General features: G+C 47.1%; 1 protein-coding gene across 2 annotated transcripts in view; it reads right to left on the reverse strand.

The window, feature by feature from the left end:
* The window catches only part of LOC134339423 (lysophosphatidic acid receptor 2-like), a 116,119-nt gene that overhangs the window by 81,146 nt on the left and 8,563 nt on the right, over window positions 1-26,410 (reverse strand). The window contains exon 1 of one of the 2 annotated variants that reach the window (XM_063035904.1): window positions 947-1,010. The exons of the other annotated variant lie outside the window; for it this stretch is intronic. The gene's annotated coding sequence lies outside the window, so the exon portion shown is untranslated. Of the gene's footprint in view, window positions 1-946; window positions 1,011-26,410 lie in introns of those variants that run through there. 2 annotated transcript variants of the gene reach the window in all.

Below are 26,410 nucleotides of genomic sequence, written 5' to 3' on the forward strand. Positions count from 1 at the left end.
AGACAAGGCCGGGAGTGATGGTGGTAGTGGGGCCGGGAAGACATGGTCGGGACGGACGGTGGGGAAAGTAAAGGACGGGATACGACGGACGGACGGACGGACGGACGGACGGGGGGGGGCGGTAGAAAAGGAGTAAAGGACGGGTCGGATGGGGGGGTAGAAAAAGAGAAAAGGACGGGTCGGGCGGGGGGTTAGAAAAGGAGAAAAGGACGAGTCGGACGGTGGGGTGAAGAGAAAAGGACAGGTCGGACGGTGGGGGGAAAGAAAAGGACGGGTCGGACGGTGGGGAAAGTAAAGGACGGGTCGGATGGTGAGGTGGGGAGAAAAGAACGGTTCGGACGGTGGGGGGAAAGAAAAGGACGGATCGGACGGTGGGGGGAAAGAAAAGGACGGGTCGGACGGTGGGGGGAAAGAAAAGGACGGGTCGGACGGTGGGGGTAAAGAAAAGGACGGGTCGGACGGTGGGGGTAAAGAAAAGGACGGGTCGGACGGTGGGGGGTAAAGAAAAGGACGGGGGGGTAAGAAAAGGACGGGTCGGACGCTGGGGGGAAAGAAAAGGACTGGATCAATGAGAAAGACTGTGTTGGGGGAGACGAGACGAGGTCGGGGGAATGGATAAGGAGCTGGGGGAGGGGGTTGTGAATTCTTTTGTCTGAAACTGTCCGACTGCAGAAATGTGTTGGGGGATCGGGCGGTGAAGGAGCGGGGGGGACGGTGTAGGAGCGGGGTAGGTTGCTGGGCGTGAGAAGGGTCTGTGGGAAGGGAGGGGTCGGAGCAGTGATCGGTGTCGGGTTTATCCACCGCCGGCCGGAACAGCCGGACTGCGGTTGGTGCCGCCGACCTGTTGCTCAGCGTTCGCGGCTCCGACAGGACGACTGAAGCCGTTTCCCGCACCCAAGATACACGGCGCAACACTACATTGACACCCTCCCCTCCGGTTACTCACAGCAGCTGCTCCCAAGCCGGTTCCCGCCGCACCGTTCTCCAGCAGCACCCCGCCCCCGGATCCAGGACTCCGCCCACTGGGCCAGAGCCCCGCCCCTGGGAATAGAACTACTCCCACCTGACCGGAGTGTCACCCACATGACCAGATCTCCAAACCGAGTACCCCAGGTTCCTCCAGACCACCAGCACCCGTTTATCCCACCACACCTGCCTCTCGTCCCTCAGCCTCCGATGATTGTCCGATCTAGGCCCCTCTGCCCACTCTGCTATCAATCAACAGAGAGTGAGTTAGCACAGCCGGGATCACATGCCCTTCTGCTGTAATCAGAGACTCAGCTTTAGCTGGAAACCGCCAACGGGCCACAAAAAGTAAGATCCCTGTGAGGGATGGAATACTGAAATATTCAACAACAGGTCGGGCTGTGTACCTCCTACTTCGGCCTTTCAAACATCCTGACCCACTGCCACTTGCCATTTAACTGAAATCCATCTCGCAGGCCTTACATTAATCCCTGGAGCATTTGGACAGTAACACACATCGGACTATTGTTTATCGACTGCCCTTCTGCCTTCAATATTATAATTCCAAGCAGTGTTCTGATAAGGGGCTTTGGCCTGATCATTGACTGTTCATTCCCCTTCATAGATGCTACCTGTTGTGCTGAGTTCAGCGACAAATCCATTAATACCATAGTCCAGATCATTGACATACATCGTAAAAAGCAGTGGTTCCCACACCGACCCCTGTAGAACTCCACTGGTAACCGGCAGCCGCCCAGAGTAGGATCCCTTTATTCCCACTCTCTGTTTTCTGCCAACCAGCTGATGCTCCACCCATGCTCGTAACTTCCCTGTAATTCCATGGGCTCTTATCTTGCTAGGCAGCCTCAAGTGCCACACCTTGTCAAAGGCCTTCTGAAAATCCAAGTACATCACATCTACCGCATCGCCTTTGTCTATCCTGCTTGTAATCTCCTCAAAGAATTGCAGTAGGTTTGTCAGGCAGGATTTTCCTTTCAGGAAACCATGCTGACTCTGGCCTATCTTGTCATGGGTGTCCAGGTACTCCATAACCTCATCCCTAACAATTGATTCCAACAACTTCCCAACCACTGATATCAGGCTGACCGGTCTATAGATTCCTTTTTGCTGTCTCCCACTCTTCTTAAATAGTGGAGTAACACTTGCAATTTTCCAGTTATCCAGTACAATGCCAGTATCTATCGATTCTTGAAAGATCATTGTTAGTGCCTCCATAATCTCTCCAGCTACTTCCTTCAGAACCCGAGGGTGCATTCCATCAGGTCCAGGAGATTTATCCACCCTCAGACCATTAAGCTTCCTGAGCACCTTCTCAGTTGTAATTTTCACTGCATTTTCTTCCAGGTGTGGAGCACCTTTGCTTGAGACACTGGTCATAATATTTCACGTATGTTACAGGGTTGTTTTGGTTTCAATAGGTTCAGTGAGTGGCTCAAGGACTAGAGTGAGAGGAAGAGTTCCGACTCGCAAGACAATGATTTCAGTTCAACAGGGTTCATTTAATCCTAGAGAGCTATGAAAACAGGTCCTCTCTGGTCCACCAAGTCTGCACTTCCAGGCGTCCGCACCTGGCCCCAGATTCTACCCTCTCCTACATGCAAAGGGCACTTTACATTGGCCAATTAACCTGCTCAGTTGGGGGGGGGGGTGAGAACAAACCTATGCAGTCACAGGTTTGGAGAATGTGTAGACCACTCAGACTGTAATAGACTTCAAGATGGGTCTGGGTCCCTGAGGCTGAGAGACAGCATCTCCGTGCCACGGAACCCTCCGTTAGCGGGAAATGGGACAACATTTGCAGTGATGGAAATCTGAAGCAAAAGCAGAAAATCCTGGAGATTGTCACCAACATCTGTGGAAAGAGAAAAACTTCGAATCAATGACCACTTGTCGGATCTGGCTTCTGAAGGGTCTTTGAACTGAAATGTTCTTTCCACAGATGCTGCCTGGGCTGCAGAGAGGGTGGGGGTAGAGGGGTGGTGGGGTGGCGAAGGGGGGTGGGGTGCTGGAGAGGGGGCGTGGCGGCAAGGGGGAGGGGAATAGAGGAGAGATGGGGAGAGAGAAGGGGGAGAGGGATATTGTTAGGGGTGTCACCAACCAAGGCATATCAAATAATAACAGTTAGGAAAAGGACCGAAGGAGAGGGGAGATGTGCAGTGATTGGAGTCTGGAATACGCGGTTGGGGGTCTAGTGGAGCAGGTTCAGCTTCAGTGTTCAATTGAGAGGCAGACAAATTAATTTGTGGGCTGTGGGGAGAGGGTGAGGAGCAGGCACCAACACACAGGGCTGGGAGAGACTTGACGCACTGACCAGCTCTGAGTTTGGCTTCTCCAGTGCATAGAGGGGAGCCTATTGTGAGATCACCAGTACACCAAAGTAGGGGGAAGGTTGGTGAATGGCTTCAGACAGGAGGAGTGTTTGGAATGAGACAAAAAGGAGCTGGAGCTACTCAGCAGGTTAGGCAGCATCTGTAGAGGGAGATGGACTGTTGGTATTTCAGGTCAACACCCTCCACCAGGACTCAGTGTTGGATCCTTGCGAGATGCAAAGCGAGGGAGAAAATGTCAAATGTTGCCTCTCCAGTGACAACATGGTAAAGGGAGTGGGCGAAGGTGGGAGTCACACAGCAAGCAGACCCTTCAGGGTACTGAGGTGGGAAGGGTAGGGTTGAATGTGTGTTGAATGTGGGAACTGAAGGAGTGGAAGGTGAGGATAAGTTATCTATAACCTGGATGAGAGGAGAAATCCTGGCATCAAAGGTCAGAGAGCGGTTACTCAGATAGCATGCAAACAGGCACATCGGCCCACCTCGTTCATGCTAACCCAGATGCAAGTCCCAGTTGTCCACATTGGATCCATATCCCTCTGAGCCTCTCCTACCCACAAACCAAATCCCTCTAAACCAACATACCACATGTCGCCATGTACTCTGACATTGGTGGAACCCAAGTGTGGAGGAATGACTGACTTGGTAGAGATGACGATGGGAGTTTATTCGTAATATTTCTAAAAGAACATCGGTGGCTTGGGAAGTGACACCGCGAGGAGTGACATTCTCAAAACTAGTACCCTGTGATTAGCGCTAACTGGGCATCCACTTAAATAATACAAGTAACACGGAACCCCTGAGCATATCAAAATGAACTTAACAAGTTTAAATAGAAGGCACCAGGAGACCACCTTACAAGGAGTGAGTTGCTCAAGACAAACACAAGGAAGTCTAAATGATTAACAACTGGCATTAAACAACAATTAACCAATTCAGGTGCTCTAAAAACCTCGGAGCCCAATGCTCTCCTGTGCCCTGCACAGGCCCAAAGAACTCATTACAGGGCCCCCCTCCCTATGGCTGGCACCTGACAGCCCAGGGAGACCTGAAAGCTTAAAATCCAGGGACAACTTGAAAGACCTGGGGAACTCGGGAGGGACCTAGAGAGGCAGAGGTCTGTGGACCTTGAAAAGCAGAAAGACTTGGGGACTCCAAGAGACAGAGAGGCTTGAGAACCATGAGAGATTGAGACACCTGGGAACCACAAGAGACTGAGACCTGGAAACCTCAAGCAAAACCCGGGAACCTTGTGCAGAGTCCAAAGAGGGAGGTTTGGGAGGCTTTGAGACAGGGAGAACATTTAAAACAAGTTGGAAACATTTTTTTAAAAAACCTTGGTAACATTGAAAACAAATCCTTGGAAACCTTGAATAAAAGCCTTGGAAACGTCGAAAAATGCTGCAGAAACATTGGGGGAAAAAGCTGGGAGATGTTGAATAATGTCTTGAGAACATTAAAAAAAACCATAGGAAACATTGAAAAAAAACAATCTAGGAAACATTAAGAAAAACAATCTCAGAAACATTGAAAAAACCTTAGAAACACCAACAAAAATGTTGAAAACATTGAAAAACCTTGGAAAACCTTGGAAATCTTGGGGGGAAAACTTTGGGAACGTGGGTTGCGCAGTAGCATAATGGTGAGCACAACACTTTACAGTACCGGCAACCTGAATTCAATTCCTACCGCTGCCTCTAAAGAGTTTGTATGTTCTCCCTGTGACAGCTGGGGGGGGGGGCACGGTCCTCCAGGTGCTACAAGTCCAAAGAATGGATCAGCTCATGATAAAATGGCGGAGCAGACTCGATGGGCCGAATGGCCGACTTCTGCTCCTTTGTCTTATGGTCTTATGGTCATACCAGTTGGTAGGTTAATTGATCGTTATAAATTGTCCCATGATTAAGCAACAATTAAATCAGAGATTGCAGGATTGAATGGCCGAAGGGGATTACTCAATAATAAATAAATAACATTGGCGGGGGAGGGAGGGAGGGAGAACAGAAGAGCTTGAATAAAAAGCAGCTTGGAAACCTTCACAATAACATGGAAATCTTGAAAGAATCTTGGAAACATTGGAAAAAACCTTGCAAGCATTGGAGAAAACCTTGGAAATATTGAGAAGACACCTGGAGGCATCGAAAAACAATGGAAATCTTAAAAAAAACACATTTAAATCTTTGAAGGAAAACTTTGGAAACACTCAAAAATCACCTTGGAATATCAAAAAAAATGGAAATCTTGAAAAAACTTTTGAAACTTTGGGGAAAAAGCTCCGGAAACTTTGGAAAAATATTTGAAACATTAATAAAAAACATTGAAAAAAAACGTTGGAAATATTGAAAAATCTTGGAAACTTTAAAAACACCTTGGAAATCTTAAAGAAATACTTTGGAAACTTTGGAAAAAAACATCAAAAACATTGAAAAAGTCCTAGGAAAACCGAAAGATCCTTGAGAGTCTTGAACGCTTGGGCTGGGACGTTCGGGCGGGGGCGCTTAGGCCGGACGCTTAGGCCAAATGCTCAGACACAGAGAAAGCTCTGAGACCCAGCAACTTAAGACCTTGAAAACGTGAAATTCGAAATCTGGGAGGGCCCCTCTCACCGCCAGCCAGGCTAGTTCTTGGTGCCTGTTGGTGAGGTCTGGCGATGAGGCATTTTGCCAGATGACCTGGACAGTCTGCTCAGGGAACCGCCCCACTGTGTCCATCACGTCGTTCTCCTGCAGGGTCTGCAGGACATTCCGTGTCGCCCACTACCTGATGGCCCTGTGGTCAAAGGCGCTGTTCTGGAAGAATTTCTCCACGAAGGCCAAGTAGTGCGGCAACGTCCAGCTGACTGGGGCGTTGCGCGGGAATGGGGCCAGACCCATCCTTCGTAATCAGGGCGACAGGTAGAACCTGGGCACGTGGTGGTGTGGATCTGGGTTCCACACGCAACCTGATGCAGCCACACACGAAGCTGGCCATCAGGGTGAGGGCGACATTGGGAACGTTTTTGCCCCCATTGTCCAGGGACTTGTGCATGGTGGCCCGTCTGACCCGCTCCATCTTGGATCCCCAGACGAATCTGAAGACGGCTCGGGAGATTTCCGAACTGCAGGAGCGGGGGACGGGCCACACTTGCGCCAAGTACAGCAGCTCAGAGCACCTCACACCTGATGGCCATGTTCTTCCCCATTATCGATAGTCCCAGTTTCTGTTTCACTTTGACAGTCCGCTCCAGACAATTGTTATTGCACGCCTCGCACCCCCCCCCCACAACTCCCCGAACCAGATCCCCAACACCCTCATGTAATCAGACCTGATGGTGAAGGGGGACACTGGATCGGTCGGGCCAGTTGCCGAGGAGCATGGCTTCGCTCTTCGTGCGGTTGACCCTGGCCCCCGACGCCAGCTCAAACTGGTCGCAGATGCCAATCAACCTGCGAACTGGCCTCGGATCGGAGCAGGAGACGGTGACATCGTCCATGTACAGGGAGGTTTTCACTTGGGTCCCTCCACTGCCTGGCAGCGTCACCCCTCTTATGCCCTCATCCCTCCTGTTGGCTTCGGCAAAGGGTTCTATGCAGCAGACAAACAAGACATGGGAGGGAGGGCAGCCCTGCCTGACTCCAGACCTGATGGGGAAGCTGTTTCCCACCCGTTGACCTGCACTGCACTACGGATGTCTGTGTAGAGCAGTCTGATCCAATTCCGGATTCCCTCCCCAAATCCCATTTTGGAGAGCACGTCCGCCATGTACGTGTGCGATATCCTGTCGAAGGCTTTCTCCTGGTCCAAACTGACCAGGCAGGCGTCCACCCCCCTGTCCTGCACGTAGGCGATGGTGTCCCTCAGCAGCGTGAGGCTGTCTGAGATCTTCCTGCCCGGTACAGCACAGGTGTGGTCCGGGTGGATCACCTGTCCCAGAGCAGACTTGACCCTGTTGGCGATAGCCTTGGACAGGACCTTGTAGTCCACATTCAGGAGAGAGATGGGCCTCCAATTCTTAATGTCATCCCTTTCCCCCTTCTGCTTGCAGATGAGGGTAATGATGCCCTTCCTCATGGATTCCGACATGCTGCCGGCCAGAAGCATAGCGTTGTACACTTCTAGCAGGTCTGGGCCCATCCAGTTCCACAGGGCCGAATACAATTCATCCGGTAAGCCGTCGCTCCCGGGAGTCCTATTCGACTCAAAGGAACGGTGGAGCCTGTCAGCTCGTTCAGGATCAGTGGCTGGTCCAGACTCTCCCGCTTGCCGTGGTCTAAGACCTGCGTGATAGACGACAGGAAGCTATGGGAGGCTGTGGTGTCTGTGGTCTTTCTGTCATACAGACCGGCGTAGAAGGACCTGCAGATCCTCAGTACGTCTGTCTGCGAGGACGCGACTGAGCCGTCCTCTTCCTTAAGGTTGTGGATCACAGAGCTCCCCCTGTGCACCTTCTGGAAGAAGCGTGAGCACGTCACGTCTCGTCTCGTCCTGTTCCACGGTTTCGACCCTTGATCGGAAGATGATCTTGGAGGATTCGGCGGCGAGGTGCTGCGCTTGCGGCCCTTCACCTCTCGTAATTCCTCCCTGACATCCACCCCCTTCGACTGCAGAAGGAAAAGTTGCTGCAACTCTGTCTGGAGTTTTCGCAGTTCCCTCTGCTCCTGCCTTGCTTTCTGGAAACCTTTGCGGATGAAGAACCTCTTGATGTTCTCCTTGGTGGCTTCCCACTAGAGAACCGGGGAATCAAAGAAGGCTTTCAAGGTTCCCCAATCTCTGTACTCCCTCTCTAGTTCCTTAATGTTCTCTGGGGTCAGCAGCTTAACATTCAGCTTCCACGTCCCCCTTGCCTGCTCTCTAGTCCTCCCGTGGGTGACAGGTGGCTCGCAGAAGGCAGTGGTCAGACAGGAACACCGGCGAGATGCCGGTGGATCTGACCGAGATGGACGCTGAGAGGAAGAGGAAGTCGATCCGGGAGCGGGCTGTGCCGTGCGATCGTGTCCAGGTGACTTGTGGCTGTGCTCCTCCTGTGCAGCTTGGCTGTCTTCACCGTTTCCATCCGGAGTCGGGAGCTACCGTCCAGCCTGCCGTCAGCTCTGCCGAATCGTCCAATTTTTTAACAAAATATACTTTATTCAAAATAAAGTTATTCATACAAGACTGTGCTCTGAAATTTGCAGCTAGAGGCCGCATAGTCATGCTCTTCTTCCGGGTTGAAATCACAACTTACTGTTTCATTTGTTATATTTGTTCAATTTTGATAGTCTGTATCATGATTTTCATCGAGGTTAAATATAAGGTAGCTTGCTCTTGATAGGGTTATTTGCAAGGAACAACATCAGGAAAGGGCAACTTCTTACAAAATTTACACTATTGACTTGAATACCGATTGGTTGAATCGAACGAACTTTATCAATAAGCTTGCTTGTAGCGCTATGCAGATCTGAGTGACGGGACCCTGAAGCTGGGAACCCAGGTATTTACAACTTGAAAAACTCAGAAACACGGAACATAGACTGGAGAAGCTCGGATGGAGAGACTCAGAAGGTATATTAGAGACACTCGGAACGTAAATTTGGAAAAACTCAGAACGTGGACTTGAGAATAAGTGGCATTTTCACCTAAAGCCAGCCCATGTCAAAATGCTGGGTCTATTACTTAACAGCGTCCTTCTGTCACGATGTGCTCTGGCAATATCAGAACCTAAGTGCGGAGAAACGATAGACTCAGATGTAGAGACGGCGATGAGAGCTTATTCATAATAATTCCAAAAGAACATCAACGACACTGCGAGAAGTAGCATTCTTAAAATGAGGATAGTCCGATCAGTGCTAATCAACATCCGCCTAAATAACGCAAGTGACATGGAACCCCTGAGCATATAAAAATTGACGTACAAGCTTAAACAGAAACAAGAGAAAATCTGCAGATGCTGGAAATCCGAGCAAAACAAACACACACACACACACTCACACTCACACTCATACACACACATACACACTCACACACACACACACTCACACACACACACACAATGCTGCAGGAACTCAGCAGGAATCTATGGAAAAGAGTAAACAACCGACATTTCAGCCGAGACCCTTTATCAGAACTGAAGTTTCAAACAGAAGACACTAGGCGTCTGCATTACAAAGAGTGAGTTGTGCAAGAAAAACACATCATCATCATCATCATCATCATCAGGGGCTGTGCCCAGTTTGAGCTTTGACCGCCATGGCCCACACACTCCTGTTTTGGGTCAAGTGGATCTTCATTGGTATTCATTTCCAGTTCTCTGGCTGCTGTCTCCATCATCATTTGTCTTTGCCTTCCACTTACTTTCTTCCCTTTAATCCCTTCCCTTCTTCCCTTCCCTTCATAATTACCGTGCATTCTAACTCTTCTTTCCTAAGCACATGTCCAATGAAGTTGTGTTGCCTTTTCATGATCTCATACATTATTTCTCTTCTTGTGCTCGCTCTGTTCATGACATTCTCATTAGATACTTGTTTCGTCCATGATATTCTTTGCATCCTCCTCAAAAACCACATCTTTGCTGATTCAAATCATTTCCTCATGTTATTAGATATTGTCCAACATTCTGAGCCATATAACATAACTGGATAAATGTAACATTTCAGTACTCTGAGGCGGGTTGTCATGCCTAGTTTGGTATTGGTCAGTATACTCTTCATTCTCATAAAGGTGTCTTTTGCCATCCCTATTCTTCTTTTGATGTCCAAGTCGCACCTGCCATCTGATGTCACCCAGCTTCCTAAGTAGCAAAGGTTCTGGGCTTGTTTTATGTCTTCCCCGTTTATTTTCAGCCTGCAGATAGGATTCTCCTTCTTTTTGGATATCACCATACATTCTGTCTTTTTGCAATTGATAGATAGACCCATTTTTGCATTTTCTTCAACAGCGATATCAATTAAGTTTTGTAGTTCTTCCTCCGTAATTGCAATTAACAGTGTTATCCGCATATCTGAAATTTTTGATGTTTTCACCGCCAACTTTGATTCCCAAGATGTCTCTTATTTTTTTGTAATATTGTTTCACTGTACACATTAAACAAATCGGGAGAAAACACACTCTTGTCTAACGCCTCTCTTGATTTTTGTAAACTGACTCACTTCTCCATCTATTCTTACAGCGGCAGTTTGTTCCCAGTACAGATTTCTGATTAGGCGGAGGTCTTTCGAATCTGTAATATTCATGTTTCCTGTAATATTTCAAATAACTTATTGTGCTTCACTTTATCAAATGCTTTTGTGTAGTCAAAAAAACAAACAAATCTTTTTGCACTTGAATAGCTCATCCTGATAGTATCAATATCGCCTTCGTCTTTTACAAAATCACATTGTTCTTTACCTATTTCAGCTTGTAAAACACAAGGAACTCAAAATGATTAACAATGTCATTAAACAATTAACCAGTGCAGGTGTTATGGAAACCTTGAAGCCCAATGTTCTCTGGTGCCCCACATAGCCTCGAAGAACTCATTACACCATCTCCCTCCAAACCTCTCCTGTCCGTGAACCAACTGTCTCTAAGCCATATGCCACATCTGCTCCAAATCTCTCCTCTCCATGATCCATATCCTTCTAAAACTCTCCCATCCATGAACCAAACCCACCAACTGATAAACCTCATCGTCCTAACCCTGTCCTATCGATGAAACAAATCCCTCCAAAATATATACCATCTCCTTTGAAACCACTCCTATTCTTGAATCAAATTCTTCTAAAACATACTATATCATCTCCTATCTGTGACCAAAATCAAATCTCTCTAAACCATATACCATACGCCTCTGAATGTCTCCCATCAATGAACCAGAGGTCTTTTAAATGTTATCAATTTAAATATGCCTCAGCTACTCCTCTGGCAGTTTGTTGCACAATCTAGAGGACATAGGTTTAAGGTGATGGTGTAAAGACCCAAGTAGAGACCACACTCTGCGTAAAGAACCTTTTCCTCATATCTTTGCCCCATCACTTTAAACCTATGTTCTCTAGATTTTTTTTTGATTCCCTTTCCCTGGAAAAAAAAAGACGGTGTATTTACACAACAAGTGCTTCTCAACCATTTATACACAGGAATCCTATGGCTGACGAACATCCGGGCCATCATGATGTTGAGAAAGATTTGAAGTAATTCCTTCTGAAAAAGCACCTCAGGGTTTCACAGTGAAGCCCAGATACATGTGGACACCTCCCACATTTTGAGAGCAACACACTGAAAACAGCAGGAACCAACAATGAAATCCATCATTGCCTTCAATGGAAAAGGTGTTTGGAGATTAAGACTTCAGACCAGCACAAAACTCCAGGAATTCAGGAGTGACTCCTGACCTCCTAAGTATGTCTGGGCTGGGCTATACACATCAGGTATATCAAGGCAAACCTTGACTCCCCACGTCCTCCAGATCCACTAGAAAGATATGAACCAAAGTGAGAGTGCTGTCACTAACCAACACTTCCTGCACAGAGGCTGTCCCCTCTCTGCAATGGTCATCTGCCCAATACCACATTTCCTGACCTCTCCCCAGATCCCATCTGATCCCCCCAGAGTGTACAATTTGACCCCCCGCAGAGTGTACCATCTCACCCCCCCTCCAGAACGTACCATCTCACCCCACCCTCACAGTGTACTGCCTGACCCCCCCCCCCCACCATCATGCCCCAACTGGAACGGTATCTACAGGTCTGACGTGCTGAGACAGAAGCAGGGTTGAAGCCAGTCACCCTGGATATGCAAGAACCTGGGAGAGAAGGACCGGTGGACATCAGTCCTGAATGTGATTCTGTGGTTGAACATCCGTGCAGACTGGGAGACGACCCTTCTGAAGGAGAATCAGGTTTGCGGAACTAGGGTGGGGGACCGTTGCTCAAACACTTTCATTGCCATAATTGAACAGGTTGGAGGGAGTGAGGAAGTAGACAGTGCTGAGAATTGGCTCACAGAGTGTCTGACATAGAAACGTAGAAAATAGGTGCAGGAGTAGGCCTTTCAGCCCTTCGAGCCTGCACCGCCATTCAGTACGATCATGGCTGATCATCCAACTCAGAACCCTGTACCAGCCTTCCCTCCATACCCCCGATCCCTTTAGCCACAAGGGCCATATCTAACTCCCTCTTAAATATAGCCAGTGAACTGGCCTCAACTGTTTCCTGTGGCAGAGAATTCCACAGATTCACCACTCTCTGTGTGAAGAAGTTTTTCTTCATCTCGGTCCTAAAAGGCTTCCCCTTTATCCTCAAACTGTCCTCGTTCTGGACTTCCCCAACATCGGGAACAATCTTCCTGCATCTAGCCTGTCGAATCCCTTTAGAATTTTATACGTTTCAATAAGATCTCCCCTCAATATTCTAAATTCCAGAGAGTATAAGCCTAGCCGATCCAGTCTTTCATCATATGAAAGTCCTGCCATCCCAGGAATCAATCTGGTGAACCTTCTTTGTGCTCCCTCTACGGCAAGAAAATGCAACATCTAACACATGGATTTACACACAGACCGAAACCTGGGGTGAAACACGGACTGTTGAGTAAAATCACTGTCTGGCCCTCAGAATGTCCGACCCACAGCGAAGCATGTTGCAATCTTGAGCCGTGTTTGATCAAGTCTGCTTCGAATACGAATAAGGAAAGGTACACAGGAGCAGTAGGAGTTGGGACGGATTGCAGTGAGCAATCCCCTCACGTGTTCTGACTGAGAGAACCCGCAGTCGACTGTGGAACTAAAAGGGATCAGTGTGTGACCTAGGGCTCCACTTCAAAGGCTAACAGTGGGAAAATACCCCAGCTACCCCTTCACAAGCTCAGCCAATCACCTAAACTTTAAAGCCACTGTGTGTAAGATCACTCTGTGGTGTAGTACTGAGCCAGCTGATTTGTGCACTGGAAGAAGCTACAGATAGAGATGAGATCATGAGTCAGTGTTTTGTTTCTGGGGAGCCTTTGGGGGATGAATATTGGCCAGGATCCCTGCATTGAGCTTGTGATGTTGTGCTGGGGGGTGTTAAAGCCTGCTGAGAATGAGGGGAGCACTGTAATCCAACAGGCATGAACACGTAACATTCTGGTCTTGTTGAGTTACGGCTGACATGCATCTGGCTCACAATTGCAGGGTTAGAGTTAATTTCTCCATGGGCTCTCTGCCCTTTAAGAGAGGCAGTGGGAGTGAAGGAGGGCCTTTGCTGGAGGTGGTTGGGGGGCGGGGTGTTGGTTGTACTGTCAGTACAGGTTTCCTGTGCAGTGCCTGGCTGGAGCTGGGGCCAGCCACAACCTTGTTATTTCCTGTGGAGGAGGTGGTATCAGAGGTACAAACAGCAGCCCTGCACAAGTGTGGCAATGTTTCACTCAGACAGAAGTAAACATCTTTATTTATCATTCAAACCCAGCTTGGAAAATTCCACTTACAGAGAGTCTCAAAGCTGGAAGGGAAGCTCCCGTCAGCCAGGGGGTTTCTGCCAGTGACCTCAGCCGCAACCTGCTCCGATACAGCAGGACATCTCAAGTAATTCCAAGCACAGGCCAGGCCAGAGTCGAGGGGACAACAGTGGGCTGAAAAGAGTCAGAGAGGCACTTTACATCCCAGAGAGAAGAGAAGTAGAGAGATTAAGCAGGGATTCAGGTGAGCTGGGAAAGGCGGCAGGGGTTAGGGGAGCTGCATGGAGAAGGAAGAACAGTGAGAGGGGTGAGGTGTGAGCGAAAGGCTCGAAGGGGATACCCGGGTTAAATCAGCAACAAAAGGTGGCAAATGAATGTCAGAGGAGAGCAGAGGACAAATTCTGAGGCAGACTACAGATGAGGGCCGATCAGCGAGACACTTCAGTCGTCGTGAAGTTCATCGTGAAAGAGCACGGGGTTCCTCAATCGTGCTCGGGAGAACTTCGTCTGCCAGCAAGCAGCGAGCACCAACGGAGAGTTGGGTGGGGTGGTGGGCAAACATCTGGACCTCGTTTTAGGGAATGAAGCAGGGCGGCTGGAGGGAGCAGAAGTGGGAGAACATTGTTCGTGGCTCCACGAAAAATGAACCGGAAGCAGTTGCAAGCCTGGCCTGGGAGCTTTGAGAGGCCTTTGGACAAGGAAATTCAGAAGGATCTGAGTAAATGTGTTCCAAAACACCACCTCCCCCCACCCCAACTGGCAAGTTGCACTGATAGCATGATAAAAGCAGAATGGAAAGACACAAGACTTTAGTACAACAGTGGGATAGGAAGTGTAGAAGTGAAAATAAAAAAAAGTAGGAGAGCAGAGAGAAATAAAACCAAAAAAGAGTTGTTCTGTAGCTGGGGAGCAAGATCATCCCTGGGGCAGGCCTGTCACGGTCAAGAAAGTGAAGGGTATGTGGAGCTGGAGACGGGAGAATAAGTGTCATTGTGACTGTGGGATGGGATCAACACGGAGCAAGGGGAAATCTTTGGAAATGGATGGATTGCCAACCCTGGGTGAAATATATTCCAGGCTACTAAAGGAAGGAGGCTTCGTGGACACTTTGACTATCAGATATCTCTACGGTAAGGATTAAACCAGAATCAGAGTTATTGATATGTTGTGAAATTTATATGTTTACTAGCAGAAGTACATTGCTATATGTAAAATTATATTAGTTATATTAAATAGAATTAAGGTTATATAATAGGAATAACAAGGTCCTGACGTAGGGTCTCGGCCTGAAACGTCGACTGTACCTCTTCCTACAGATGCTGCCTGGCCTGCTGCGCTCACCAGCATTTTTTATGTGTGTTGTAGGAATAACAAGGTTGACGAGTTCCTGGACTGTTCAGAAATCTGATGATGGTCCCTATGCACTTCAACCCCGCCCCCCCCCCATCAGGAAGACCTTAAGGCTTAAGGTCTCCATTTCTTTCTGGATAGCACATGTAACCAGGTCTCCTCCACTATCACCACTGGCCTCTTCCTGGCAAATTGGTCCTCACCCTCAATAATTTCTCCTTCAGCTCTTCCCACTTCCTCCAAACTAAAAGCTGAATCTATTGGCACCCGCATAAGCCCCAACTATGCCTGACTTTTCTTCTTTCAAATCTTTTTATTATTATCCAAAGATTAACAAGAGTACATCGAAGTAGACAACACTTACAATGTCTCAAGAAAAATTACATTGTTTTAAAGATTGAAAAAATTTTGGTGACAAAAAAAACCCTACTGAGCAAGGAAAAGTGAGGAAAAAAACACCCCGTTAGGTGTTCAACCCCGGAGCCATGTGTCCTACAAAAAGCTTCTAAAGATAAACATCAAACCACCAGCAAGAAAAAAAAATGTACCCAAGATTTCCAATTAGATGGTGGAGGAAATCTATCAATTAACTCGAATGATAATAACGAGCAAATGAACCCCATCTTTTCTCAAAATCAAACATAGGTTCAAAGGTTCGACTTCTAATTTTCTCCAAACTAAGACATAGCATCACTTGAGAGAACCATTGTGACAAAATGGGAGCCGACGTATCCTTCCACTTCAACAAAATGGCCCTCCTAGCTATCAATGTAACAAATGCAATAACATGCTGGTCAGACAAAGAGATACCACGGATATTTTGAGGAATTATTCCAAAAAGTACAGTTAATTTGTTAGGTTGTAAATTAATTTTAAGTGCTTTAGAAATTGTAGAAAAAACTGACTTCCAGAACCATTCCAGTATAGAACAGGACCAAAACATGTGTGTCATTGTGGCTGTCTCAGTTTTACATCTATCACAATAACTATCAACTTTAGGAAACATTTTAATAGACAATAGGTGCAGGAGTAGGCCATTCGGCCCTTTGAGCTAGCACCGCCATTCACTGTGATCACGGCTGATCATCCACAATCAGTACCCTGTTCCTGCCTTCTCCCCATATCCCTTGACTCCACTATCATTAAGAGCTCTATCTAGCTCTTTCTTGAAAGCATCCAGAGAATTGGCCTCCACTGCCTTCTGAGGCAGAGCATTCCACAGATCCACAACTCTCTGGGTGAAAAAACTTTTCTCAACTCCGTTCCAAATTGTCTACCCCTCATTCTCAAACTGTGGCCTCTGGTTCTGGACTCCCCCTACATCGGGAACATGTTTCCTGCCTCTAGCATGTCCAATCCCTTAATAATCTTATATGTTTCAATCAGATCCCCTCTCATCCTTCTAAATTCCAATGTATACAAGCCCAGTCGCTCCAATTTTTCAACATATGACAGTCCTGCCATCCCGGAAATTAACCTTGTGAACCTACGCTACACTCCCTCAATAGCAAGAATATACTTCCTCAAATTTGGAGACCAAAACTGTACACAATACTCCAGGTGTGGTCTCACCAGGGCCCTGTACAACTACAGAAGGACCTCTTTGCTCCTATACTCAACTCCCCTTGTTATGAAGGCCAACATGCCATTAGCTTTCTTCACTACCTGTTGTACCTGCATGCTTACTTTCAGTGACTGATGAACAAAGACACATAGATTTCGTTGTACTTCCCCTTTTCCTAACTTGACACCATTCAGATTGTAATCTGCCTTCCTGTTCTTGCCACCAAAGTAGATAACCTCACACTTACCCACATTAATCTGCATCTGCCCACTCACCCAACCTGTCCAAGTCACCCTGTATTCTCATAACATCCTCCTCACATTTCACACTGCCACCCAGCTTTGTGTCATCTGTAAATATGCTAATGTTACTTTTAATCCCTTCATCTAAATCATTAATGTATATTGTAAATAGCTGCGGTCCCAGCACCGAGCCTTGCGGTACCCCACTGGTCAATGCCCGCCATTCTGAAAGGGATCCGTTAATCCCTACACTTTGTTTCCTGTCTGTCAACCAATTTTCTATCCATGTCAGTACCCTACCCCCAATACCATTTGCTCCAATTTTGCCCACTAATCTCCTATGTGGGACCTTATCAAAGGCTTTCTGAAAGTCCAGGTACATTACATCCACTGGCTCTCCCTTGTCCATTTTCATAGTTACATCCCCAAAAAATTCCAGAAGATTAGTCAAGCATGATTTCCCCTTTGTAAATCCATGCTGACTCGGACTGATCCTGTTACTACTATCCAAATGTGCCGCTATTTCATCTTTTATAATTGACTCCAGCATCTTCCCCACCACTGATGTCAGGCTAACTGGTCTATAATTCCCTGTTTTCTCTCTCCCTCCTTTCTTAAAAAGTGGGATAACAATAGCTACCCTCCAGTCCTCAGGAACTGATCCTGAATCTATAGAACATTGGAAAATGATTACCAATGCGTCCACGATTTCTAGAGCCACCTCCTTAAGTACCCTGGGGTGCAGACCATCAGGCCCTGGGGATTTATCAGCCTTCAGTCCCATCAGTCTATCCAACACCATTTTCTGCCTAATGTGAATCTCCTTCAGTTCCTCTGTTGCCCTAGGTCCTCCGGCCACTATTACATCTGGGAGATTGTTTGTGTCTTCCCTAGTGAAGACAGATCCAAAGTATCTGTTCAACTTGTCTGCCATTTCCTTGTTCCCCATAGTAAATTCACCCGTTTCTGTCTTCAAGGGCTCAACTTTGGTCATAACTAATTTTTTCCTCTTCACATACCTAAAGAAGCTTTTACTATCCTCCTTTATATTCTTGGCTAGCTTACCTTCGTATCTCATCTTTTCTCCCCGTATTGCCTTTTTAGTTATCCTCTGTTCCTGTTTAAAAGTTTCCCAGTCCTCTGGCTTCCTGCCAATTTTAGATGATCTCTCCTTCGTCAAATAGTAACGATGTACAATTTAAAATTGAATCAGTGAACAGATCGAAGAAGAGTTAACCAACTTCAGAATCCGCGTCCAGTCCTCCGTCATAAAAATCAAATTAAGTTCCTTTTCCCAATCTTGTTTAATCTTAAAAAAAGGACGCTTATCCCATTGTAATAGTAAATTATAAATTCTTCCAATGGAACCTTTCATCAAAGGGTTCATACGCGTCATAGTATCTAACAGGTCAGCATCCAATATGTAAGGAAAATTACTTAAATATTTTTGTAAAAAATGTCTAACTTGAAGGTAAAGTAAAAAGTGTGAGTATGAAAGAGAATATTTCTGACTCTTTTTTAACTTTGGAAAAATAAAGGTATTAATTCTTTTCCGGATTTATTTAAAGAAGATAGACTGATGTCTTTTGAACAATTAGTTGATAGATATTCTCTTTCATACTCACACTTTTTACAATGCCTGACTTTTCATCAGCTACATGGAACAACTGTGTTCTAAACCTACATTAGTAATGCTTAGCAATTCTTTCTCTGTCACATTAATAACTGTGTCGGTGCCACTTCAAACACTTATGCTGAGCTCATCATTTTCATCAACCTTGCCTCCAACTTGCACACTGCCCTCATATTTACTCGGTCTGTCTCTGATACTTCTCTCCCCTTTCTCCATCACTCCGGCGACAGACCAGCGACTGACATCATTTACAAAGGTACCGACTCTCACAGCTACCTTGACTATGCTACTTCCCACCCTCTCACCCATCCTGGTGCTTGGAAGTAGGTACAGAGGAGATATCAGGGGTGCATATTTTTTATTCAGTGAGTGGTGAGTGGTGCGTGGAATGGGGTGGTGGAGGTGGAAACGATAGGGTCTTTTAAGAGACTCCTGGACGGCTACATGGAGCTTAGAAAAATAGAGGGTTCTGGGTAAAGCCTAGGTAGTTCTAAGGTAGGGCCATGTTCAGCACAGCTTTGTGGGCCGAAGGGCCTGTCTTGTGCTGTATGTTTTCTATGTTTCTAAAAATGCTATTCCCTTTTCTGCGTTCCCCTTTCTCTGTCACATCTGTTTTCAGCATAAGGCTTTTCATTCCAGAACATCTGAGATGGCCTCTTTTTGTCAAAGAAGGGGGTTTCCCTTCCACCACCATTGATGCACCCTTACTCATATGTCATGTGTTTCCCACACATCTGCCCTGTCCATACTCCCACCATCACAACAGGGACAGGGTTCCCCTTGGTGTCACCTTCACTGTACAAGCCTCTGTATCTTTCTCCCTAATCTCTGCCATCTCCAACATGATCCTGTCACCAACCATATCTTTTCTTCCCCCCTACCCACCTTCCCTTGCGATCACCCTCTGTGGGACACCCTTGTCCACTCGTCCCTCCCCACTGATCTGCAAGTGGGACAAGTGCCACACCTGACCCCATGTCTCCTTGTGCACCAGCATTCACGGCCACAAAAGGTCCTTCCAGGTGAGGTGACACTTCACCTGTGAGACTGTTGGGGTTGCCTACTGCCTCCAGTAATCCCGGTGTGGTCTTTACATTGGCGAGACCTGACACAAAATAGGGGACTGGTTTGTCGAGCACCATTGTTCTCTTCGCCACAAAGGACAGGTTCCCTTGGTGGCTACCCATCTCAGTTTGACTTCCCTTTCCCATTCTGACATGTTAGTCCATGGCCTCCTCTACTTACTTTCTGAGGACTCTCTCAGGTTGGAGGAACAACACTTCATATTCCGTCTGGTTAGCCTCCGAACTAATGGCATGAACATTGATTTCTTGAATTTTCTCTAATTACTTCCCCCCTTCTCCCTCCTCTCTTTTCCCATTCCCTATTCTGCCTCCTCTCTCAGCCCTTCCCTTTCCTTACCTGCCCATCGCCTCCCTCTGGTTCCCCTGCTCCCTCCCTTTCGCCCATGGTCCACAGTTCATTCCTATCAGATTCCTTCTTCTTCAGCCCTTTATCTTTTACTCCTATCACCTCCCAGCTTCTCACTTCATCCACCAACCTCCCCCCTCACCTGGTCTCACCTACCACCTGCCAGCTTGTACTCCTTCCCCTCTCCCCACCTTCTTATTCTGCCTCCTTCCTCCTTCCTTTCCAGCCCTGATGAAGGGTCTCGACATGAAATGCTGACTGTCTATAACCCTCTATGGCTCCTCCAACAGCCCCCCAACATTTTGTGTGTGTGCTTTAGGACAGTGTGAAGAAAAGATGAAATGGGTGCTTTCCTTAATTATCTGAGGCAGACCATCAGAGTAGGGGGGTGAAGCAGGAATGGATTAGAGATTTACTTGGACTACAGCCTCTCACATTCCCTTTGCATACAGTCCTGGCCATCACACTGTAGGACATTTAGGATGGTGGTGAATATTGGTGGCTCGGTTTGAGGCGTTTGATGTTGAGGTGTTCACCGAACTTGGCAATTGGTTTGCAGACGTTCCATCACCAGTCGAGGTGGTATTGTCAGTGTGCAGTTGTTGGTGTTTCTCTGTGGAAATGCTTGTGTTTATGTAAGCCCCCCACACCTCCGGTCAATTTGCCTCAGTCTTGATTGGCTACCCTTCAGTTAACCTTTGCATTCTATTGGGTCGCGACAAGAAAAGCTTGAGAGAGCAAACACACTGCAGCACCACTGAACAAGGGAAGAGAGGCACCTGTACAAAGAGCTCCAGACAATGGTCACCCATGGGATTTCATCAGCAGATACTTACCAAGGAGAGGAAGTCGCTCAGACCTGACTTAATGAGCATTGACACCCGCAACCTTGCCCTATCTCAAGAATGTCTCAGAAATGACAGTTCGACTGCTCAGACCTCACGGTATCACAATCATTCACAAACCAACGGCGACTTTCTGGAAACTTGTCTCAAGAACCAAGGTACCAGTAAAGACAGCCAACAAGAGCAACAGTGCGCAGGTTCAACTGTGAAGACCGCAACAAGGACTACGTCGGCCAGACAGGACGTAAACTCTCAACTCATTTATGGGAACACAAACTGGTGGTATATAGACATGACCTACCATTGCTGATCTCAGTACATGAAGAAAGGATACACCCCAAAGAAGAAGATAGTCCACTCCATCTCAGCCCTTCATAATGATGTACGCTTCCAGTACACTCTTTCCCTGGTGCCTTCTGAATGGCATTAACCAACAAGAAATGGCCAGGTAGAATGATTAAACTTAGAATGCATTCCATGTCACTGTGTCTGCATCCATTCCATTATTGGACAGGGCACCACTAGATATTTTGTGTATATATTGGTTTAGCAGAAACACTACTTGAGAGACAGTCATGTTCATGATCTTGAAGTTGAACTGGAGACATTGAAGTCTTCCTGGCACCTTTCCACTTCATTTCTAACAGTACTCAAGCACAATAAGAGCCAGTACTCCCAATCATTGCATGGGCTAGAATCATGACAGGAGCTCTCAATGATGTCCTGATTCACTGGAGAATGTGTGTATGACACAGCTGGGGTTCCGTGTTTCCTTTGCTGGCTGTTTTCTTGCTTTCAGCTGTGTCAATGAACTGGATCAGTGAATTGGCAAATGGGAGAGAACTAAACTGGAGACTGGTAGGGATCTGAGTTTAATGGTCTGAATGCAAAATACGTAGCATCATCTACTGTTCAGACACGAGCTGATTTGCATCTGAGTTTGGTTTACTCACCTGGTTCCATAAAACTCGTAGTTTGACCTCATGTGGGAGGACGGAGAGGAGAAAAACACGAGTGCAGGAAGTAGAATGGATTAGACCACACTTAGAATATTGTGTCAGGACACTACAGGAAAGATGTGACTGTGCTTGAGTGGGTGCAGAGGAGTTTCACAAGGATATTGCCTGGACTGAAGGACTTTTGTTACACAGAGAGATTGGAAGGCAGGGCATGTTTTTCCTGGCATGAAAGGAGACAAGCGTTGACTTGATAGAGGTTTATAAGATTATAGGAGGGTCAGTTAGGGCCGATAGTCAAAATCTTTTACTCGAGGTATTGGCACCAAACACAAAAGAGCAAAGGTTTAAGGCGAGGGATAAGAGGGATATAAGGGTTGATGTTATTTTTTTTTAATTCACAGGGAGTGGTTGATATCCAGAACAAGCTGCTAGAGGAGGCGGTGAATCCAATTCCTATGTTTAGGAGAAATTTAGACAGGTAATTGTATAGGCAAAGTCTAGAACAATGTGGTCCTAATGCAAGCCTTGCTGGCCTGCTGGCCTTCATAACAAGGGGAATTGAGTATAAGAGCAAAGAGATCCTTCTGCAGCTGTACAGGGCCCTGTTGAGACCACACCTGGAGTACTGTGTGCAGTTTCGGTCTCCAAATTTGAGGAAGGGCAGTCTTGCTATTGAGGGAGTGCAGCGTAGGTTCACAAGGTTAATTCCCGGGATGGCGGGACTGTCATATGTCAAAAGATTGGAGCGACTGGGCTTGTATACTCTGGAATTTAGAAGGCTGAGAGGGGATCTTATTGAAACATATAAGATTGGACACGCTGGAGGCAGGAAGCATGTTCCCGCTGATGGGTGAGTCCAGAACCAGAGGCCACAGTTTAAGAATTAGGGGTAGGCCATTTAGAACAGAGTTGAGGAAAAACTTTTTCACCCAGAGAGTGGTGGATGTATGGAATGCTCTGCCCCAGAAGGCTGTGGAGGCCAAGTCTCTGGATGCTTTCAAAAAAGAGATGGATAGAGCTCTTAAAGATAGTGGAATCAAAGGTTATGGGGATAAGGCAGATCAGCCATGATCACAGTGAATGGCGGTGCTGGCTCGAAGGGCCAAATGGCCTACTCCTGCACCTATTGTCTATTGTCTAAGCCAATGGATTTAGTGTAAGTGGACAAGAAATTTCGCATGGATGTTATGGGCCAAAGGGTGCTTTTCTGGCCATCTCTGACTACCTATGACTCTACAAAGCAAACCTAATGAGACTTCTATCTTGGCAAAGGGAAAGCAATCGTGAAGGAATAAGGAAGACACAAGAAATTGTCTGAAAGATTCTGGAAATCTTGAGCAACACACACAAAACACCGGAGGAACTCAGCAAATCAGGCAGCATCTATGGCTAGAAACAAACAGTCAATGTTTCAGGCCGAGACCCTTCATCAGGACTGGAAAGTTAGGAGTCAGATATCAGAATAGGAAGGCTGGGGAGAGGGAGAAGTATAAGCTAGCAGGTGATAGGTGAGACCAAGTGAGGGGGAGAGGGGATGAGTTAAGAAGCTGGAATGGGTAAGTGGAAGAGATGAAGGACTGAAGAGGAAGTTCTTCCTTCAACTGGGAGTGGCCCCATCCCAGCAGAAGAGGAAGCCACGGACAGACATGTCAGTACAGGAATGGGGCTAGGAATTTAAATGTTTGGCCACCGGGAAATTCTACTTTTGGCAGATGGAGCAGGGGTGCTCAATAAAGCAGCCCGTCTACTTACATCGGGTCTAACCAATGTAGAGGAGGCCATATTGGGAGCACAGAATGCAATAGACAACCTCAACAGGTTCGCAGGTGAAGTCTTTCCTCAACTAGGAAGACTGCTTGGGGTCCTGAATGGAGGTGAGAGGTGGTGAATGGGCAGGTATAGTACCTCTGCTGCTTGCAGGGGTAAATGCCAGGAGGGAGATTAGTGTGGAGGAGAGAATCAAGGAGGGAGCAGAGAGCTGGCAGGTGAGGTAAAGATGCGTTTGGTGTTGGGTCCTTTTAAAGGTGGTGTAAGTTACGGAGAATGTGTTGGATGTGGAGGCTCATGAGGCGGTGGGGAGGACAAGAGGAACTTTATCCTTGTTAAAGCGGCAGGAAAATGAGAAAAGCACAAATGTCCTACAAATAGAGGATGTGGGTGAGAGCAACATCAATGGTGGTGGAAGGGAAACTCAGTTCCTTGAAGGAGGCGGACATCTCTGATGTCTTCAAAAGGGAAGCCTCATCCTGGGAACAGTTGGGGCAGAGATGAAGGAACTGAAAAAAGGAAGTAGTATTTTTACAAGAGACAGCATGAGAAGAGGCATCGTCAAGGTAGCCGTGGGAATTGGTAGGTTTTTAAAAGATAGTGGTAGAGAGTTTGTTTCCAGAGATTGAGACAGAGGGATCAAGAAAGGGGAAGGGAGATGTCAGAAATGGACCGTGAATTTAAGGGCAAGGTGGTAGTTGGAGGAAAAGTTGATGAAATTGACGAGCTCAGCATGTGTGCATGAAACAACACCAAAGCAGTAGTCAATGTACGCAGAAAGAGTTTGTGAGCATTACCAAGGAAAGCTTGGAACATGGACTGTTCCACGTAGCCAACGAAAAGGCAGGTAGAGTCAAGGCCCTTGTGGGTGCCCATGGCCGCTCCTGAGTTTGGAGAAAGTGGGAGGAGCTGAAAGAAAAATTGAGGGTAAGGACCCCGCTGCCAAACAGAGGAGGGTGGTGGTGGAGAGGGGACTAGCTGGGTTTGTTGTTTCGAGAAAGAAGCGGAGAGCATTCAGGCCTTCTTGAAGGGGGAGACCTTCTGACCGTACATCTTTGGAATGTGGGAGGAACTCTGAGAACCCAGAGGAAATCCATGCAGTCACGTGCAAACTCCTTATGGAGAGTGGTGGCATTGAACCTGAGTGTCTGATGCTGTAACAGCCTTACACTAACCGTTATCGTGCTATCGTGCCGCCGTACAATGCTATTGCAGTTAAGGGAACGGCAGGAGGGTTTAATGTTCCATGTTATATCTGGCATGAGAAAGGGAATCCATATACCACGATAAGCACTGAAGGTTTCTGCCTCCACCACCCCCTCGGGCATTGTATTCTAGATTCCAACCCCCAGAGAAATTCTTCTTCCTCAGATCCCCAATAAACTCCATACTCTAAACCTCTGCTCTCTGCTTAAATCATCCACAACTCAGCGTGGTCAGAATAAGAAGATGAATGGAATGCTCCTCCAGCAAGTTGTCCACATCAAAGTTGCTGGTGAACGCAGCAGGCCAGGCAGCATCTGTAGGAAGAGGTGCAGTCGACGTTTCAGGCCGAGACCCTTCGTCAGGGTCCTGCACCTCTTCCTACAGATGCTGCCTGGCCTGCTGCGTTCACCAGCAACTTTGATGTGTGTTGCTTGAATTTCCAGCATCTGCAGAATTCCTGTTGTCCAGCAAGTTGTACCTGGTATATCACATCATTGGACATTCGCCATATTTGGCCTATTATGTCATTGGACATTTACCATGGCTGGCCTATCGTGCCATTGGATGTTTATCATACGTGATCTATCACACCATTGGACATTCACCATACTTGGCCTATCATGTCATTGGACATTTACCATAGCTGATCTATCATGCCATTGAACATTTACTGTACCTGGCCTATCTTGCCATTGGACATTGGCTCACGTGAGTTCCCATGACTATACGTTTGCTTTGGAGTAAGTAGAAGGAGCCGAAAGAGAAGTTGTTGAGTGTGAGAACCAGTTCTTCTCGACGGAGGAGTCTGGTTGTGGAGGAAAACTGGTTAGGTCTGCCGTTGAGAAAGAACCAGAAAGCTTTCTGATGGGGTTGAATAAATACAGGTTCTGGACATCCATGGTGGAAGTGAAATGATCAGGACCAGGGAACTGAAAGTTGATGAAGTAATATAGAGTATGTGAAGTAACAAAGATGTAGGAGGAAAGGGACAAAATGAGGTTGAGATATGTGGACACAAGTTCAGCAGAGGAGAAAGTAGAAACAATACACTTACCAGGACAGTTAGATTTGTGGATCTTGGGTAGGAGGTAGAAACAAGTGGTGCAGGATATGAGAAATATGAGATTGGTGGCAATACATGGAAGGTCTCCAGAGTCAACGAGGAGGTTGGAGATAGTTGAGGAGATAGTGGCATGGTGCTTCTTAGCAGGGTCCCAAACAAGAGTTAAGTATGAGGTGGTGTTCGAGGGCTGCCATCTCAGAAAGGCAGAGATCAACCTACCAGACTACTGTCCTTGTCTGCGGGTTTGATGGTGAAGTTGGGATTGGTACAGACACAGTAGGTTTGGCATGGTGAGTTGAGAGATGAAATTGAGACGGTTGATGTCCCACCAACAGTTAAGAAATGAAAAGATCCAGAGCAGGGTGTCCAAGAGTAGGACTAGGAAGAGGGTTGAAGATGGAAAAGGGTGTGGGAATCCTTGCCAATGAAGTAGGCTTAGAGATGGAGACAATGGAAGAAGAGCTCAGCGTAATGGAGGGTGCAGCACTCACTGAGGTACGGGCGCAGGGGGACATAGTGACGGTCCTTGCTGAGGACACAACATCCCGCCTCAGAGAGGGGAATGTTGGAGGGGACGGTGAAGACACATCAGGGGTTGGAGTTGAGATCAGGATAGGATGTGGGTTGGATGGGTCAGAGTAGGTTTGAAGTGTTTAGGGAAAATGGGAGCTCAA

The sequence above is a fragment of the Mobula hypostoma genome, chromosome 29 (genome assembly GCF_963921235.1).
Source record: "Mobula hypostoma chromosome 29, sMobHyp1.1, whole genome shotgun sequence".
Lineage (NCBI taxonomy): Eukaryota > Metazoa > Chordata > Chondrichthyes > Myliobatiformes > Myliobatidae > Mobula > Mobula hypostoma.